At 41.3% G+C, this 19,857-nt stretch overlaps 1 protein-coding gene across 4 annotated transcripts in view; it reads right to left on the reverse strand.

The window, feature by feature from the left end:
- Dtna (dystrobrevin alpha) overlaps positions 1-19,857 on the reverse strand; it is a 349,673-nt gene that overhangs the window by 122,768 nt on the left and 207,048 nt on the right. Inside the window, exon 1 of one of the 4 annotated variants that reach the window (XM_055625821.1) lies at positions 18,135-18,152. The exons of the other annotated variants lie outside the window; for them this stretch is intronic. The gene's annotated coding sequence lies outside the window, so the exon portion shown is untranslated. Of the gene's footprint in view, positions 1-18,134; positions 18,153-19,857 lie in introns of those variants that run through there. 4 annotated transcript variants of the gene reach the window in all.

Consider the following 19,857-nt stretch of genomic DNA (forward strand, 5'->3'; position numbering starts at 1 on the left):
ATCTATCTATCTATCTATCTATCTATCTATCTATCTATCTATCTATCATCTATCATTCATCAATTATCTATTTGTCTGTATTCTGTTATCTATTTTTCTATCATCTTTTGTTTATTATCTATACCCATGTATAATTTACCTGTGTGTCTACCTACTTACCTACCTACTTAGAAGGGGAAGATAGAACCCTTTAGTGTAATGACCAGCCAGGTGGGTTCCCAGCAATTTCTTCTATCTGAAGTATCTTGTGTAGCACTTCTTGGCTCTGCTGTCAATCAGCCATGTCCAGAGGCCTTACTAGAGAACCAATCCTTTGTCTGCTGAATGCAGAGTTGCAGTGAACACCTGGGACTTTCAGATGTACCCCAGATGGCTTGGATACACAGCTATAGTTTGAAACAGACATTTAGAACCCGCATTTTCTAAAAAGCATCTATGCGTCACTTGGACCCACAAGATTCTAGAAACAGGACGAGAGCCACATGCTATTGTTCTTATTCTTTGTGCTTAGCAAAAAACACAGAGATGAGCCCCTCTCCTTGAGGTCTACTCGAGTCACCTTGAATTTCAAAAAAAGTAAGGCTTCATGTTGCAGAGCCCACACACCCATACAAGGGTAAATATTCATAAGACCAGGGATGTACCCTCGGCCAATGACAGATAATGATTTAGCAGTTCATTGGACCACACTGTAATACAGACAAAGACTGAGACAATGATGGGTCAAGGCTGGGTGGGATCATGCCTTGACCGGGCTCTGTAGTTGTTGCTGCTATTATTATTATTTTGCTTTTGCTTTTAACCTAAACCTCATTTCAGTAAAACATAGGCGTGGAGTCCTTTGAACCTCTTCCCAATGTAGCCATACCAAATACGTCTCTGATCTTCTCTATTACTAGTCTGCTAATTGGCCAGTTGGGGACAGTGATTGAGCTTATCCTGCTGGGGGTGCTGAAGCCTGAGTTCTCACCTTAAAAACCCTGGTAACAGTCTCAGAAAAGACCCCTGGGACCAGATTGTTTTTGGCTCTGTTGTTCTCCTTATGGAGCTCCTGTCCCCTCCAGGTCTTTCTATCTCCCCCTTCTTTCATAAGATTCCTTGTACTCTGCCCAAAGTTTGTCTATGAGTCTTAGCACCTGCTTTGATACTCTGCTGGGTAGAGTCTTTCAGAGGCCCTCTGTGATAGGCTCCTGTCCTGTTCCCCATTTTCTCTGTCTTCTGATGTCCACCCCATTTGCCTTTCTGAGTGAGGATTGATCATCTTACCCAGGGTCCTCCTTCTTGCTTAGTTTCTTTAGGTGTACAGATTTTAGTGTGGTTATCCTATATTATATGTCTAATATACACTTATAAGTGAGTATATACCATGAGTATCTTTCTGCTTCTGGGATACCTCTGTCAGGATGATCTTTTCTAGTTTCCACCATTTGCTTGCAAATGTCATGATTTGCTTGTTTTTAATTGCTGAGTAGTATTCCATAGTGTAAATGTATCACAATTTCTGTATCCATTCCTCAGTTGAGGGATGTCTGGGTTGTTTCCAGATTTTGGCAATTACAAATAAACCTGCTACAAATACGGTTGAGCAAATGTCCTTGTTGTGTACTTAAGCATCTTTTGGATATATGCCTAGAAGTGGTATAGCTGGATCTTGAGGAAGAACTGTTCTTAATTGTCTGAGAAAGTGCCAGATTGATTTCCAAAGTGGTTGTACAAATTTACATGCCCAGAAGCAATGGAGGAGGGTTCCCCTTTCTCCACATCCTCTCCAACATGTGTTGTAACTTGAGTTTTTGATCTTTGCCATTCTGATGGGTGTAAGGAAGATAATCTAGAACCTCTGCACAGATGTAGCCCATGGAAGCTCAGTCTCCAAGTGGGTACCTTAGTAATGGGAACAGGAGCTGTCTCTGACATGAACTCAGTGGCTGGCTCTTTGATCACCTCCCCGTGAGGGGAGGGTTAGCCTTACTAGGCCACAAAGGAAGATAATGCAGCCAGTCCTGATGAGAGCTGATAGGCTAGGGTCAGAGGGAAGGGGAGGAGGACCTCCCCTATCAGTGGACTTGGGGAAGGGTGGGGGGGGGATGAGGGAGACAAGGTAGGATTGAGAAGGGAAGAGGGAGGGGGTTACAGCTGGGATACAAAGTGAATAAACTGTAATTTATAAAAAAATAAGTAAATTAAAACTAAAAAAAAAACCCCTGGTAACAGGCTGAACTGGAAATATGATGCTAGTTGAATTTGACTATGAACTTATCTCTATATGTAGGTTGTTTTTCAATTTGTTTTTGTTTATTTGTAATAAGAGCTTGTAAAATGTAGCTTTAGCCAATGGAGAAGGTAATTAATTCCTCTGAGGAACATAACTATCCATAAACATACACATATATTAACAAAGGTACATAAGAAGGCATGTTTTACAAATAGAAAAGTATCCAATTTAAAAGCAAGAAGGCCATTTGTATTCTAGGAAGAACTGCTATTCATCTTCCCTTTGAGTCAGGAAGGAACCTTCTGTACTAAGGGTGTACAAGATGTTTCAGGAGAGCTTCCGTTTGGCTTCATCTAATTTTATTTGGCAAGAGAGGATGCCTGTTCCCTTACTTGCACACGCAGCAGAGTAAAATTGGGTACAAATTGGCACAGGTCAAAAGGAAGCTTTTAGACAAATGATAAAACTCAGACTCCTGCATGTGAAGTTCAGTTTCCAGAATGTCTCTGAGACATGAGTGAGGTGAACCGGAAGGGAATTCAAGGCTCCTTAAGGGGACACAAGTGTGTGGAAGAAGTCCCCTGACCTGCTGCCCCAAGTCAAGCACTGGGACCTTAGATCCTTGCCAGGTGGCATGTACCTTGGACAATGCTTGTTGACTGTGTCTATGTTTTGTCATGGGTGAAGATGCCATAGTAATTGACCTATTTTGTCCTGATAGATGAACCAAATGATGGAGATTTTCTTGTCCTTCTTGTGGGGCTGCTAAGCACTTTGAAACATTTATGTTTTTATATATTTTAGAGCCAGGTCCTTGGCTTGTAGCTCAGGCTAACCTCAAGCTTGTTGCTCTCCCATCTTTGTCTTTTGAGGATTGGGATGACAGACCTGTAGGCAGACTCTGCTCTCAGCTTTCACCTTAAAAAAATATCAGTACAGGGAGCTGGACCTAGTGGTCTTCAGATGGTAGCTTACAACCTTTGAGCCATATCCACAGCATGGCTGTTTATTTATTTATTTATCTATTTATTTATTTATTTATTTATTTATTTATTTATCTAACTTTATTTATTTATTTTAAAATTAGTTATATTTTTATTAATTACAGTTTATTCACTTTGTATCCCCCTTGTAGTCCCTTCCCTTCTCCCCTCCCAATTCAACCCTCCCTCCCTCCCTCTTCCCCTCCTGTGCCCCTCCCCCAGTCCACTGATAGGGGAGGTCCTCCTTCCCTTCCCTGTGATCTTAGTCTATCAGGTCTCATTAGGAGTGTTTGGATTGTCTTCCTCTGTGGCCTAATAAGGCTGCTCCCCCCTCAGGGGGACCTTCTGTGCAGGAACCAGGAAATGTCAACCTTTAAAGTACCTGGTACTTTCTCAACTTTGTGTTCAATATCACCACTTGTAAACACACTTAGATATTATTTAAAATATTATTTAGATATTTTCCTAAATATCTAATGAAGGAAAATAAACAAGTCAAAGTTCTAATCAATAAAATCAGATTACTTTTCATTAGTCTAGCAATAAGTCAATTTTGAATATTGCAATTGAATGTTCAAACTCCTTTTATCTCACTATAATGGGAATTCATTACATTTACATATAATCCAGAAGTAAAATATCCTGAAAAGCTTTAGGAATTGTAATTCTATTTTTGCAAATGAATAGGCCACATTTAACTTCCTGGCAAAGGGGTTACAACAGAGCTGAGGGGTTTAGCTGGCAATGTGACACAACCTTGTCTTTAATTTCTCTTAAGACTTAGTCTCTTTGAAGAAATGATAAAAGGTACAAAATCTCACCTCACCAAAATGCTCATGTCCATAGTCAAATAAAGCAGGTCTTTGCACGGACTGCTTTAGGGTGAGGAAGCCAGGATTTGATGAGGAGTAAAGGAACTTCTTATTTTATGTGAGTGACAACCAGCAATGAAATATTGCAGCCCACTCTACTGAGCTAATGGCAGAGCATCTGCCTATGCGAGATGGGGCTGAGGGAGCCAAGATGGTCCAACACTCATGCAGAAAATACTAAGGGGATTCTCATGTCATAGGGGTTGGAGTCCATGGATGTACAAGCCTAATATTCATATGTCAAACAATGATTATATGGGAAATACAAAATGATTTATGACATTAACATGACCCTTGGTATTCACAGAATTTGTTTTTTTAGTTAGAAAATGATAGAAAGAGTAGTAGAAAAAAATGTCTTCCCTTGATCAAGTCTAATATGCTGGAGAAAAAAAAACTACATATAAACGCACGTCTTCTCTGGGATAATTGTCACCTGGACTTCTGGGAGTAAAAAGTGAGTGAAATAAAAGAGCAAGACAGAGCTACATCTGCCATGCGACCCAGGAAAGCCTGTGGCCTTTGCATGTTTTGCTCTTTTTCTGTTTGAGACAGAGGCTCTTGTAGCCCAGGCTGACCTCAGCCTCCCTGAATAGCTGAGGATGACCTTGGGTTTTGATCCTCTCGTCTACTCCTAAGGATGACAGGCATGTATCAGTGTGTTTGGTCTGTGTGGTTCAGGGGATTCAAACAGGGCTTTACGCATGCTTGGCACCGTACTGACGTAGGTGGGCTCCCAGTCCCTGTTCTGCTCTTTTATTGAGGCGGAGCTGTGCTGAGTATGAGAAATAGCAAGGAGAGAAGGCAAGGAAGTATACATTTCCCCAGGCAGGACACTAACCTCAGACTTCTGAGAGGAGAAATAACAATGGTAGCGGTTACAATGTTATTTAAAGCAACTGTCACTTCATAAAAACAGCTCACTATCTATCACTGTGTATCGGCTCACTATATACAGTAGTGATACCAAGTCTGGTGGTTTTACTAGTTTTACTAGACCCATTTCACAAATGTGAAACTATGGTTTAGACAGAGTTAACAGTTGTCCTCAAGGACAATTTAAAGTTTAAAAATTATATGTCAGAGTACAGCCATATCAAGTTTCTTAAGAATTCAATAGGAATTTTGTATGAATTCATACAATTGAAAACGGAATTTTATGAAGTAAGGCCCAGGGAGATGCCTCGGTTTTCTCAAAGCTAGTCATGCAGGGGCATTGCCTACAGCACACACTGAAATGAGCTGAAGTAAAACCTAAAAATGTTCTGGTGATCGCCAGAGGTGGGTGGACAGCATAGTGTTGGCAGCTCGTGTACAACGCATTTTAGCTAAGAAAAGAGATCCGTGAGCACAGGCCGTGGCTCTCCACATCTCTCCCTCTTCATCTTCTTCCAGTTCTCTGCATTTTAATCTCACTTTCTATGCCAACCTTTCTTTTCTTTCTGCTTGTTATTTTATTTATTTTTATTTACATTTACTTTAATTCTCTTCCTTCCTTCCCTCATCCATCCCCACTCCTGTGTGTGTGTTTACGTGTGTGTGTGCACGCACGTATACCTGTTGGGAAGTAGGAGCCAAATCCTCCCCAAACTTAACAATTTTCATGTTGAGAAAGGTCAGGCAAGCAGAGTGGGAAGAAAAGGAGCAAGAGGAGCCTGGCAGGGTGTTGGGACCTGTGAGTCCTACAGTCCCATGGAGAAGCCTGTTGGCACTTCTCAGAGCTGAGTGTCCACATGGGGCCTTGGATGCACAAAGAGAGAGGGGAGTTGCCACTTGTTTGGGGATCACGTTGCAGAAGTAGAAAATGGCTGCATTTGGTATGTGTCCTTAAGATGTATCTTAAATTTTCATCACAGGAAATGTACCTGGTGCTCAATAAAGCACAAGTTTCTTTGGGAAAGTGAGGAAGTTCACCGTGTAACTAATTTAGCTGCTTCCTTCTTCATTCCTGGTCCAAGCATGTGCAGGGAGCAGGTGGTGGTTTTGAGTCATTGGAAGGAGGGAGAGAGGATGCTCTTGTGTGCTTTCCAGGGAGGCAGGGTGTGTATGGGTGCCCTCAGAGGCTGCACATAGGGCTGGCTGTGAGGGAAGAGTAATGGCAGGAAAATGGAAGATGAGGCAGAAGACCGGCAGGGAAGGTGTCATTTAGCTCATCACTGACAGGTGCACTGACAGGTCAGAACCAATAACGAAGGAAGGACATGGGCTTCTGCTCAGGGAAAAGAAGAGTATTAACGATAGAAGATGTGCCTTCTGTTTTTGTTTGGTATTGTAAATCCTCTTCCTTTTTGCCCAGTGATCCAGCTACATGTTTCTAGAAATCTACTTGGGTCAGAACAGTTACCTTCAAAGCGAAAGTTTTACAAATCCTGCAGTGTAGAAGGAGGTGGTTGTTAGAATTGTATTTTATCTATTTAGTGTGTGTACATGTGCATGAGCAAAGAGGGGGTGGAGAAAGAGAAAGGGAAAGGGATATGGAGGGTGTGTGTGTGTGTGTGTGTGTGTGTGTGTGTGTGTATGTGTAAGTCAGAGGACAACTTTCTCCTTCTACCATGGCGTCCCAGGTTTGGCAAGCACCTTTATCTACCAGATGATCAATGTTATCTGCTTTTTGAGACAGTAGTTATGTCTGCCCTGGAACTCACTACGTAGTCCAAGCTGGCCTGGAGCTCACAGAGATCCACTTGCCTCTCCCTTCTAAGTGCTAGGATGAAAGGCACACACCGGCACAGTGGAAACCTATTTTGTTTTTTAATAAACACACATTTGAGGTGTTAGGAAATGGCTCAGCCCGTATGGTGCTTGCTAGGCAAGACTGGTAACCTGATTTCATTCCCAGAACTCATACAACTGTGGAAGGAAGTTGTTGTGTGCATCTCCCACTCCCACCAAGACACACAGACACATGGACAGACAGATAGACAGACACACAGATATATACATACACAGATACACAGACACACATGCACACAGACACAGACACAAACACATACAGACAGACATACAGACATGCACAAGACACACATAGACACACACACAGACACATACAGATTCACAGACACATTTAAACAGTTTAGAACACATTTAAATTTAGGACACAAGCAAACATACACTTCACAATATTTTTGTTTGTTTGGTTTGAGACAGTCTTACTCTTTCTCCCAGGCTCTTCTGGGCCTCATGGCATTCATCCTCCCCAGATCTTGAAATGCTGGCGTTTACAGGCCTGAGGCACCCTTCTGGGTCTATCAAAATTTCAATTTATCTTACTTCATCAACCAAATACGGGATAGTTTAATGCAGTAAGGTATCATACTAATTAATGTTAAGCTACTTTTCTTTTGTCTATTTAAATTTCGCCCATGGTAAATATCCAAGTCTGATATAACATGGACGACTTAGAAGACAGCAGAGGTCTTAGGGGGACACTAATGATTTCAACACAGTGAAACTATTGCTAGGCTTAGAGGGTTAATAAATTTAGATGCCAAAATTAAATAGGTCACCCAGAGCAGAACCAGGCCGAGGGTATGTGGAGCCAAGAGTCACCCACAAGATCTGCAGCAATAAACAGGGGCATTTTGCACACCGTGGTCCTTTCTTCTAGATGGGGGTTGAGTGTCCTGCCAGCAGCAGAGAAGGGGAAGAGAAGAAACAGAAACAGCCCTTTATTTTTGCCTCTGGATCTATTCCTGTGAGTTACAAGGCCTTCAGTTAGAGCCCTTCCACTGAGGACAATTCAATCTGAAATTGAGGGAGCACTTAAAAAAAAATCGGTTCACTGAGAGAGCCATGGCTCCGAGTTGGTGACTGCCAAGAATCTGAGAGCTGCGGAATAGCTGCTGGGAATATGGTCTTCTCTTCAGTTTGGGGTGTTCAGGCCCCCTGGGTCATCCTGGTGAAGCAGGGGCTGTGAGTTATGGAGCAGGACAGTTCCCTCAGGGTTTCTGGACCTAGTGTGATAATAATGATGACATTTAAATGGCTCCTCTGTGTGTCTAGGCTCAAAACCAGTAGCTTAACAAATTATTTTATTGATTTCTTATCTGAACTGTGAGACAGTTCACTTTTCATCACCATGTTTTGTGAGTAATTAAAAGCTGAAATTATGAGTACGAGTGTGTGTCTCTGCATGAGTTCGGAAGGAGTCAGAGACTTTGGAGCTAGAGTTGTAGGTACCTCACGAAAGTGCTGCAAACGCAACTCCAGTCCTCCGAAAGAGCAGACTCTGCTTGCAACTGCTCTGCTCCTCTCTGGCTGTCACCATGTTCTACAGCTCAGAAGGTGACGGCTGATGAGGCAGATGGAACAGAGCCCCTCAGCCCCAGAGGCACTTACGTCTTAACTCCCCAAATTTGTGACTATGGTATTTCGTATGGCAGAAATGACTTAACGGATTTAATTAATTTAAAGAAACTGAGTGCCAGTGAGACGGCTCAATTGGTAAGGAGGCTTGTCATCAAGCCTGATGACCTGAGTACTAGACCTGGGTTCCACATAGTGTAAGAAGAGAATTAGCCCTCACAACTTGTGCCCTGATTATGAATGTGCCTTGCTTGTGCTCCTGTGCATACACACACACTCACAAATGTAAACACACACTAGAACGAATGTAATAAGATTTTAAAGGGGTTGAGGCAGGGACATTATCTTTTAATTAATTCATGGGTGGAGAGTGATTATGGCAGCCCAGAAAAGCAGGCAGTCTTTGCAGCTTGGAGAAGGACCTTTAAACCCAAGAATAGAGATGGCTTCGTGGCAGCCCCGCTGGGACCCTGGTCTTGTATGCTGTGACTCACTTCCAGTTTCTGAATCTACAAATCTGTAAGACAGTAGCGGCTTCTAGTTAAGTCACCGAAGTCGCGAGAAGCAAAGCATTCTCAGGCTTATACTCCTGGGAGCCTCAGAGGAGGGGTGTACACTTTCGGAGTCTCTCCAGAGGCAGCACACTAAACGGGCCACCCTGCTGGGCCACCTTCCCATGTTACATGCCAATCCGTAACGGTTATCATCTTATTCAATTCTCAGGTCATGCGGTAGAAGCGTCTTTGTTTTGCAGATGGGGAAAAGAAGTCAGACCGATGCTAAAGTACTGAAATTTGAACTTAGTCCAGTCTGACCTGCAGACATTATTAACTATAGTATAAACCAAAGCCAGCATAAAACACAAGGTCAGAGTTGCGTATTCTTGAAGACACTTGAATAGGTTGTACAAGGTTCACTATTACCAACTATTCTCCATTGTAATTCACCCCAGAGCATCATGGTCAAAGTCATCATTGACGTAAGCCTCTTCCAATCTTAGGTGCTCCTTGATTAAAATCAGCCAGGGCATATGTCGTCTGATACACAGATATGCACACATACAGATAGTCACAGACACACAGATGTGCACAGAGAAACACAGGACTCACAGACATACAGATACACACACATAAAGTTACATAGAGATACACCCCCCCCCACACACACACATTCTCTGATTTTTGATGACTATGCCTTAATCACAGGTACACCTCTGGACAAAACACAAAGCAATTTATAACCAACCACCCCTAAAAGCACCCTGAGTACGCTTTGGAGAGTTAAAAAATCACACTGGTGATGCGTTCGTGCACGCACCCTCTGGGATTCTGAATACTAAATCCCAGATTCTCTTTGTTTCAGAATTGTGAATGCAGGGGAACAAGTGTTCCCGGACCTGTGTTACCACAACACAGGCTGGTAAGGAGGAGGCTGTGTCCTAGACTGAAGACATTATTGTTATTTTTTTTTAAACAAAGCCTTTTCTGTAACGGTACTTGTTTAAGCCATTTCCTGGAGGTGCTGGGCACACAGACGCTGGCCACCACTCACTCTTAGTCAATGCATAGATGAATTCAGTTGCACCTAGTGACTTCAAAACCTGAGTGAGTCCAAACCAATGCCCAGAAAGAATTAATCACAGAGAGAAAAGATGACTAAATCTGGTATTTACAGCCTCTGAAAGGCCAGTGAAAGTGATTCTGGGACCTGAGAAGGTTCCTATGTGTGAAGTATAGTATCTTTTGAGGTCCGATCATCTAGAAATCGGTTTCAAAGTTGTCCCCTTCCAGCTGTGAGCTGTCACGACATTAGGCTTGGAATATGAATTGAGTCTTGTGGATGCATAATGTCAGGTCATTACAGTAAATCTCAGTACCTGCATCACGTTTGGGAACAAACAGGAATGATGGCCAAACAGGAGCCCCTCCAAGAGACTCCTTAGCAAGCCATCCACATTAGTAATGGGTCTACCTTACCTTTCTCAACTTTGAATCTTGTCTGCCAAGGTCAAAGAAACTCCAGAGTCTGTAGCAAAAAGCAGAGCTGCCTGGGCAAATAGTGAAGCTAACACCAGGACCCGAGCTCGTGGCTCCTGGGCAGAGGCGGCTTTTCCTGCTTCAATATAGAGCTATGTTCCATAGAGCCAGCCTCTCTTATGAATACTTCCTAGAATGCTGAGTAGGAAGCTGATATGGGGTTTCAGGAACAGGGCTGCTGGCATGAGACTCCTGGAATTGACAAGTGATCACCAGGGTCCACAATACCCTTTCAAGCAAGACAGCCCCTGCTATAGGGTTTCATCTGGTAGAAAAATATTTCAAAATTGTGCAACTGTTTAGCAAGGGCCTATGCATGGGCTTAAAAAGGCTCAAGCAAATGAGACCTTTGGTTTATGGCAATATTTTATGAAAGGGTGTGAAGGAAGACTTTGTAATAATATAGAGAAGTATGAGAACACAGAAAAATACAGTCACTTTTTGTTTTAAATATGTCACTGAGTATGAGAAAGTGATTTAATATGAAACATATGTACATATATATATGTTATACAACTGCTTAAAACCAAATGTAGTGTTTTCTTCTTTAAAAATTTTAATCTAATTATATGGTTTTCTTTTTATCTCTACATTTTGATATAATTTATACTACGTACTATCTATATATATTGACATAATTTATACTATTTATAATTTGTACTATGATTATACATGATAAATATATTACATTATAAATCAATATAGCTTAATACATTAAAATATACAGAGACAACATTTTCTTCATGAACTATCGTGAATTATTTGCAAGACAATCCTGAAAAAATTCTCTAGGCAGAAAGCGTTCACCACCCACCCTTTGGTAGTTCTCAGAAACAAATTTATTACAGGGCTCTCAATATTACACAAAAGTCTAGGTCTAGAGAGTTAGAGAACAGGAGATGGCATCTCTCACTCTTTTTTTCTAACAGACCAAGGTCGTAAGAAAACAGAGGGGAGAGAGCCCCCTACCAGCACAGCAGGGGAAGGAGAATGTACAAAGACCCAGACATAATAAGAGGGAAAGAACGAAGACAGGAATTAAGGGGTGGAGACTGTAGCTCAACTTTGGAAAGATGTCCACACCAGCCCGCTGCACTTGGTGAATTCTACCTTCTGAACTGTGAAAACCCAACGTGGACATCTTTTCCCTTAGCGTGCTAACCCTGCTGTGTGATTCCATTTCTGATGCCCTGGGGACTTCTCTCTAGCCGGACTGTGCTGTAAGTTCTTTGTTAAGACACGTTGCTTCTGATTGCAGCTTATACTACGTGATCTAATCTAGCTGCTCTGCCTGTTGTGTCTGAAAGGCCTCTGTGGTCGGTTAAGATGCTTCACAGAGAACAACAACCGTAAGCAGGATGGATCGCCTACTGCCTTTGATATTACGTCCCAGATCCTTAGAGCTACTCTGCGGTCCTGAGCCACCTGCCTTCTAGGTTTATAATTAGCCAGGGTCTCTGCTCACCAACTGTACTGTGGTCACACATGCCTCAGGGACCTCCCTTCTGCTGATTCATTTGCCTGGAATATTAAGTTCCAGATTCCAGTTCAAATTAGCCTCTCAGCTCCTACTTCTCTCATATGCGCTCACTGCCCACTTGTACCTCTGCAATGCTATCATGTCTTCCTATAAGTGTTATTGCGATGGCCACATGAGTGGTTGTATTTATTTTATTTTATCTCCTATCACTCAGAGAACTGTCAGTGTCGCAGTATCACGAACACCTGGAATGCACGCCTGTTAGAACACCACAGTGACCTCAGGCTGGCAGAGTGGCTGACGCGTCGTAGAAAAAGGCCAGAAGAAACAGGAAGAGATTTCTGTGTGCAGCAGTCAGTGGGAGCAGGAACTGAGGGATATTAATCTGGGAGTGAGTCCAGAAGGGGAGAGACTCAAGCCTTGAGATAAGGCAAGCCATGGGGACTCAGGTGGGGACTGGGAAGGCTCCCATCTCTAAGTAGCTCTTGGTTGGAGGTACTCAGTGTAAAAGAGAAGAAAATTGCACAGGGAACACAGCTGATGCCAAATTAATACTTAAGAAGAAAATGAGAAAGCTTCTCTCTATTGTCCTTTTAGCTTCTTCTTATTTTGAAGAGATGAGAAAATGAGATGACGAAAGACTCTTTTAGAATAAGTAATTAAAATTTCCACTTTAACAAAGTTAAGTAACTTTGCCAACATATAACATTAAAAAAACTTAGCTCTGTTGTTTGTGGGTGTGAACCTATATAACAGCCATCACTCAGACAATTAGACTCCGTTTCTATAGAACAAGTTGTGTAGCCTTTTCCTTGGCGAGAACATTTTTTTTTTTTTAATTACAAACAATGAGGATCTAAAGTTCTGTTTAAGCCAAAGTAGTCCATTTTGGATAACTGTGAAGAACCTCAAAGAGTCCAAATGTCCATTGAATATCAATAATTACACTACAGGGCTGCTTAGAAATGAAAAAAAAAATTACTTTTTTACTTCCCAGTCTACATTCCAAGTTTTGAATGAGAGTAGTTTCTCTGTAACTGACAGAAGGTTAAATTAAGGACCTTTTAGGGTCTTTGTTTAATTGAATGTAATATTTTTAATTTAAATGAAAATAACAAATACATTTTGTGAAGTAAATAAACCTATACTATAGAGATTAATACTTTTCCATATAAATCAGCATATGAACTGTTAGATAGTGTGATGACATTTTTAACAAAGTGTGTTTTTATGACTCTCCTCTATCACTCCGGGTTCCTGCCTGTGGACTTCAACCTGGTCTCTTTTCCTATTAAGCCCCATGTGTCCTTTTGTCCTTGTGGCATTTTATGCTTTTCTGACAAAATTGAGGCTGTCTATAAAGCAAAGCAGGAAGATAAAATTGCATGAGGAACACAATGGAGTTCTTCCTCAGGTTTTGTCATTTCTATTAGTAGGTAATTTTAATTCTTATTTATTGATTTGTTCTTTTCTTATATATATAAGAACATATATAATATATATATTTTCATATATATATATTTAATGTGCATTGGTGTTTTGCCTTCATGTATGTCTCTGTGAGAGTGTAAGATCTTGGCATTCTTGACAGTTGTGAGCTGCCATGTGGGTGCTGGGAATTGAACCCTGGTCCTCTGGAAGAGCAGTTGGTGCTCTTAACCACCAAGCCATCTCTCCAGCCTTTATTGATTCGTTTTTGAGACAAGGTCTTGCTACAGACCTTATGCAACTAACCACGTACCCTATGCTTGCCATGAACTCTTAACAATCCTTTTTCCTCTGCCTCCTAATTGCAAGTGTGCACTGCCATGTCCAGCTAACTCTTCAACTGTTCAAAAGCCTATCATTAATTTCCTATCATTAATTGTTAAATCAAATTTGAATGGCCTGTGGATTTACACTGTGTAGCACAAAAACGTAGTAATATATTTTGAAATCAAGCAAAAAAGAATATATTCTGACAGTTTACAGTTTCATCCCTATTATGGAGGCATGATTTAAAAAAAAATGTATCTCAAGCATGAAAATATTGTCTGAAACTTCAGAATACTGAAGTTCTCCCTTTCATGTTGTAGATTGTTTTTCTGTATCTACTCTAGTGTTCTAGGACCTGAAATTCAGTTCTGTCTGTAAGAGTCATTGGCCATGCTTCCTCCAGATCTATATTAAGCTCATGATCCAACTGTTACAGAAAATCATTAAGTTCCCTGGTTGTGTGACAATTACAATAATATCAACAGAAAAGACATTTCTAAAGTGTTTTCCTGGATGGATTTATTCATATTAATTAAGGCTTATGTATAATTCATTAGAAACTAGTCTCCAAGCAATGGAAATGAGCATTAGGTTGTTCATGTCCATATGCATGCATTAGGGAAAGTAGGGTTTTTTTGTTTGTTTGTTTGTTTGTTTTGTTTTGTTTTGAAATCAGTGTAAGCCAACCAGGAGACAGAGCTGCAAAGCCCAGTACACATGCGTGTGTGTTCGTAAGAGCTCCTTTGGGAGTGTGCTGCCAAACCAGTTCTAGAGATGATCACTATTTTCTCAATGACTTCACTTTTTAAATGAGAAGTAAATTCCAAAGAGATCAAAGCCACAGGGAATAATGTGTTTGCGGTTGAGTGAAATGAGGATCTTGCCTGAGGGAAAATGAAGTGCCAAACAGGGAAGATATTTTATTGACCTTGTGCATAGACCCTCTTAAAAGTGAGGTCCAGGGAGCGCTGCTTCTTTTAGTTGGCAACCAGAATGACAGTGAGTTGCCACATGAAACAAGACAAGAAAGTAATGCAGTGAGTTTCAAAGAATCATCCTAGTTAGAAAGAACAATAATAATCATAATGAAAGAACGCTAGTATGGGACAATTGTCAAGCGCTTACCTAGAACTATGCAAGGACCTGAGTTCTACCCTTAGCACAACAAATAGATAGATGATAGAAGATAGATAGATAGATAGATAGATAGATAGGTAGATAAGTATGTATGTATGTAGGTAGGTAGATAGGTAGGTAGAGTCAGTAACGAATGTTTCAACTGTATGCCTTTGTGGTTTTATTGGTGTAGGGTGTAAACATTTAACTCCCCAGAAGCTCAGCATGTGTACAAAGGACCAGACTTAGCAAATATATTTTAAAGTTTAAGTATGGGCCAAATATTGACTGGTATCCATATGAACTAAAATTACTTATTGTTTATTTGAAATTGAAACTCAAGGAGGAGCTGGTGTCACAGGTCTATAATCCACACTACTGCACACTACTGGGGAGACTGAGGCAGCAGGGTAGCAAGGTTGAATCCTGCTTGGACAACTTAGTAAGCCTTTGTTTCAAAGTGAAAAATGCAAAAGGGACTGAGGCTGAAGCTCAGGGTGTTTGCCACCATGCACAAGGCCCTGGATAGAGTCTTCAACACACACACACACACACACACACACACACACACACACACACACACACACGACATTCTGTATTTAATAACACATTAGACTTGGAAAACATTTGTTGTGATTGAATTGTCTTTGTTTGGGATAAAAAAAAAGTCTTTCTCCAGCCTTCTAGCCTTTATTTCTGCCATACATCTTCTGTTCAGATGAATTCCTCAGCCTAAGTCAGAAGGAGTTGTTCTGGCCAGGGAAGGCAGGCAGAACCCTGCTATGCACACACACTCTCAGCTGTAAGTGTGTTTCCTGTGAACCCACTATTCTCATTGCAGCAGGGAAAGAGGGCACATCATCTCTGGGAGGGTAACCACAAGCCCAGTGTCTTTGGTTTTATAGCAGGTGGACATAAGTGACTGCATTGCACTTTCTATTCTGAGTTAATTCACAAACTTCATCACTACACAGAGCACATCTTCCTGTTCAGAAAATAGATCTGACACACAAGGACAAGTGACTCAGGAGAGTGGCTAAAACCTAAACCACATCTTATGGAAAACAGTAGAGAAAATTCCCAACCATTTCAATGAATTGTGGCCATTGTAGGTTTTCTGGAGTACCTTGAAAACCTAAAAGCCAAGGTTTGCATTATGAGAGACAGACGAATGCTCTGTTGTTTTTGTAAAAGTTTTTAGGATGCTGATAAACCTAGTACGGAGGAGTCTAATGTCATGGGAAGAACAGAAATTATATTAAGGTAAGGAGTAAATAACAAAATCGCTTCTGCTGGTTGCTCTCAAACGCTAATAGAACTGAGAAGGTTTCCATAGCACCTAAAATGTGTTCCGCATACCTCAGCTGCCCTGATGTTTGTTTCTGTAAAGCTACGACTTGAAGGAGAGGAAAAATTCCCTGTAACTCATAGCCATCCAATTGTTCACTCATGTGTTCACTAATGCGGCAAAGAGTTAAATATGTGGGCCAGGCTCAAGATGACACATTGGTAGCACACAGTGGTAAACAAGACAGAAATAGTTTTACCCTCAGGGATCTTAACAGTCACAGAGGAGAAGACAGACATTAAAAATGATTACAAAAATAATGCTATAAACGTTACTCAAAGAAGTTCAGTTACTACGGACACTGCTTATCCAATAAGACTCACCATCATCATCATTACCACTGTCATATTTACCATCGCCGACATCATCCTCTCCATCACTTATGCACTATATATCATAGACTGTGGCTCTGTGAATCGTTTATCTAGTATTAAATTTTAGCAATAAAATTTAGCAATTTTAGCAGTTCACACGAGTCTTAGAAGACAGTAAACTGAGTATTCTGAAAGGCATAACAGGAGACTTCTTTTTCTGTAGGTGCAACCTCCACTCTCTACCAAAGAGGCAGCTGAGAGACACTTTGTGTGCTAGCATCTTAATACATTTGGAAATACAGATGTTGGGAACAAGTACAATGTTTCTTGGCATGGGTATGATGGAGAACATTTGTATCTCTAACAAGCCAGACTGAGGCCAAATGAATGAAAGCAGAGAAGACACTTTGGTGAGGTGATAAAGAAAACTGTGATTCTTCCTCTCATCCTTGCTGACCTTCAACCTTTAGTGATGCTGCTGGATGTAGTGACATGAGTAGAGTTTTTGCAAGGAGCAGACCTTGGAGTCCCATAAAGTGGAAGAAGAGACCTCAACATGCACAGACATTAGGGCCAGAGGAAGAAAAGGACTATAGAGGACAGTAATCCTGAGAGCACCCAGGGATTGTGGGGATAATTCAACTTTGTGTTAGTCCTTAAGAGACCAGGCATGGGAGGAGATGAGGGAGGGAGGGTGGGATCGGGAGGGAATGAGGGTGGGTGCTACAGCTGGGACACAAAGTGAATAAACTGTAATTAACATAAAAAAATAAAAATTTAAACAACAATAAAAGAGTTCTAGTTCTACGACATATCTCCAAATGTAGATATGTGGATCTAAATCAGTTCTAGCTTCAAAAAGATACTTGAACCCAAATCCAACCTAAAGGATTCATATACATACATATGGTTTTTGAAGCCAGGGTTTCCTTGAATAGCCCTGACTGTCCTGGACTTGCTTTAGAGATCAGGCTGGCCCCTAACTCAAAGAGATATGCCTGCCTCTGCTTCCCTGACTGCCTCTGTTTACTGAGTGCTGGGATTAAAAGCAGGAGCCACCATGCCTAGCCAATATTCTTACTTGCTGTGTTTCACCAGATTTTGTGACAAAGGCAGGAGGGCTAAGGAATGGTTTAGCAGTCAAGGGCATATTGTAATTTTTTTCTTTTTTTTCTGCAGAAGACCTGAGTTTGGTTACCAGAACCCACATCCCTGGCTTAAAACTGTATGTCACTCCAGCTCCAGAGAATACTATGCCCTCTCTGGAGCCCATGGAAACTGCATTTAAGAGCACAAACCCACACATAGACACATAATTAAAAATAATAAGACATTAAAAAGAAAACCATTCTTTAAAAAAAGAAGGCACAAAGAGTCCCAAGGCAACACTTCTTTCTCTCGTTATCTCTTCTTTCCTGGCTCTGAACGACTTAGTTCCTGCTTGGCCAGAGTACAGTGTGTTACAGTTCCTACAACAGAGCCCCCAGCAACTGTGTTCTGCTTCCATGCTGAATGTTCAAGGCACTTTTATAACCTCACCCAACATACGGAATCTTGCTTCTTTTGAATGAAGTACATGGTACTAAATAAATCTCAAGGCCTTGCCAGTGCTTTGACTGCAAGTTACTCATCCAGCAGTTGTTCCACGGGAATTATCTACAAAACGCAGCTCTGGCAAGCACAGCCACTCAGCGGGACACGAGCACAGACCTTGCTTTTGGTGTGCTGCGGACAGACTTCAAGAGCAACGTGTGCATCCTGTGGGTTCTGGGAAAAAAACAGGGGATGCCATGTCCTGATGGAAGCAAATGCTTCTATTTATTTTTGGAATTACCCCCTTAGAACTGTGAAAAGGTGAGGGTTTTGCTTTTCATTTTCATTCAGAACCAAGGACAGAAAACACAAAGGTTAGGAAAGCACAAACCTTGAAGTCTTAAGGTCCCACTAAATGTATCTAGTGTGTCCTGGAGTCTTAATCACTGGGTACATGAACCCTCTGGAGGTATAAATAACTCCAGGCTTCTTTTAGGCTTCCTGCTGTGGTTGAGATGCTGCCAGACCTACAAAGACTATTGTTTCTGGTTTGCCATTTATTCCTCTCCCATTTCGAATGTCCCACCTTCCCCCTTTCCTTTGTGCCTTAACTTTAGGATGTGTTTCTTTTTATGTTTTTCAGAATATCTAGTGTGCTCTTAAAAATATTCCTTAGGGACCAGGCATGGATTGTGTCCAATCTCTTTAAAAACGTCGGAGTATGAAACAACCCCGGCCCCATGTGTATACTCGTGTACGTCCACGTGTGTGCATTCATACAGAGGTTGTTCACCTTATCCTTAGAGACAGGGTCTCTCATTAAGCTGAAATGCCCCAAGTAGGCTAGGCTGAGATTTGCTTTTGTCTGATTCTCTTGCTGGGATTACAAGCTAACAGCACCACTTTCAGGTATGATCTTTTTTTGTTTTTGTTTGTTTGTTTGTTTGTTTGTTTTTGTTTGTATCCCTGTGGGATCTGGGGATAAAACTCAGGTCCTCATGTTCTTTGTGACAAGAACTTTACCGAGTTATCGCCTAGCCTTTGACTTTAATGTATGGAAAGGAGTGAGCATTTTCCCTAAGGGTTATGCTCTGACATTTGCTTTGTTAGCCCTTCTCGAAACATTGCTTTCCAGGGAGAAAGAAGCCACCTGACACCTAGATGCTTCATTTGGAAGGGATTAAAAATTGGTGTATGCTTTCTTTATATTTCTCAGTCCTAGAAACAGATACCCTCTCTATCTTTCCTTTGGCCGAACATATAGTAGTTGTAGGAGGTCAGACACTTGGCTTAAAATCATGGCTGTGCAATAATGTCAGGCTGTTAGAAGTGAGTGGCGCTTTCCTGACTTTCATTTTCCTCATTTGAAAGTAGATACATGGGGAGGAGGTCCCCCCCATCAGTAGACTTGGAAAGGGGCACGGTGGAGGGGAGAGAGGGTGGGATTAGGAGGGAATGAGGGAGTGGGACATGGCTGGGATGCAGAGTTGGTGAAGTGTGACTGATAGGAGAAGAGTATGGTTAAATTAAAAAAAAATAACTGAAAAAAAAAAAAAACAATTCTTTTCTGTTGGAGTATGTGCATGAGAGTACAGAAGCCCACAGAAAAAGGGGAGGCTGGAAGGCACTGGCTCTCCCGGACAGGCCCCTGTGAGCTGCTCAATGTGGGAGCTGGGATCTGAACCCTGCAGCCCTCTGTAGGAACACTACAGCCTCTTAACAATGAAGCATCTCTCCTTCAGGAGATTTATTTTATTTTATTTTATTTTATTTTATTTTATTTTATTTTATTTTATTTTATTTTATTTTATTTTATTTTTTTCTTGTCAGTTGCATTTTGTTAACTCTGTATCCCAGCTGGAGATCTTGGTTTTTAATAAGGCTTACTTAACATATCTAA

The sequence above is a fragment of the Psammomys obesus genome, unplaced genomic scaffold (assembly GCF_907164565.1).
Source record: "Psammomys obesus unplaced genomic scaffold, mPsaObe1.curated_primary_1811, whole genome shotgun sequence".
Taxonomy (NCBI): Eukaryota; Metazoa; Chordata; class Mammalia; order Rodentia; family Muridae; genus Psammomys; species Psammomys obesus.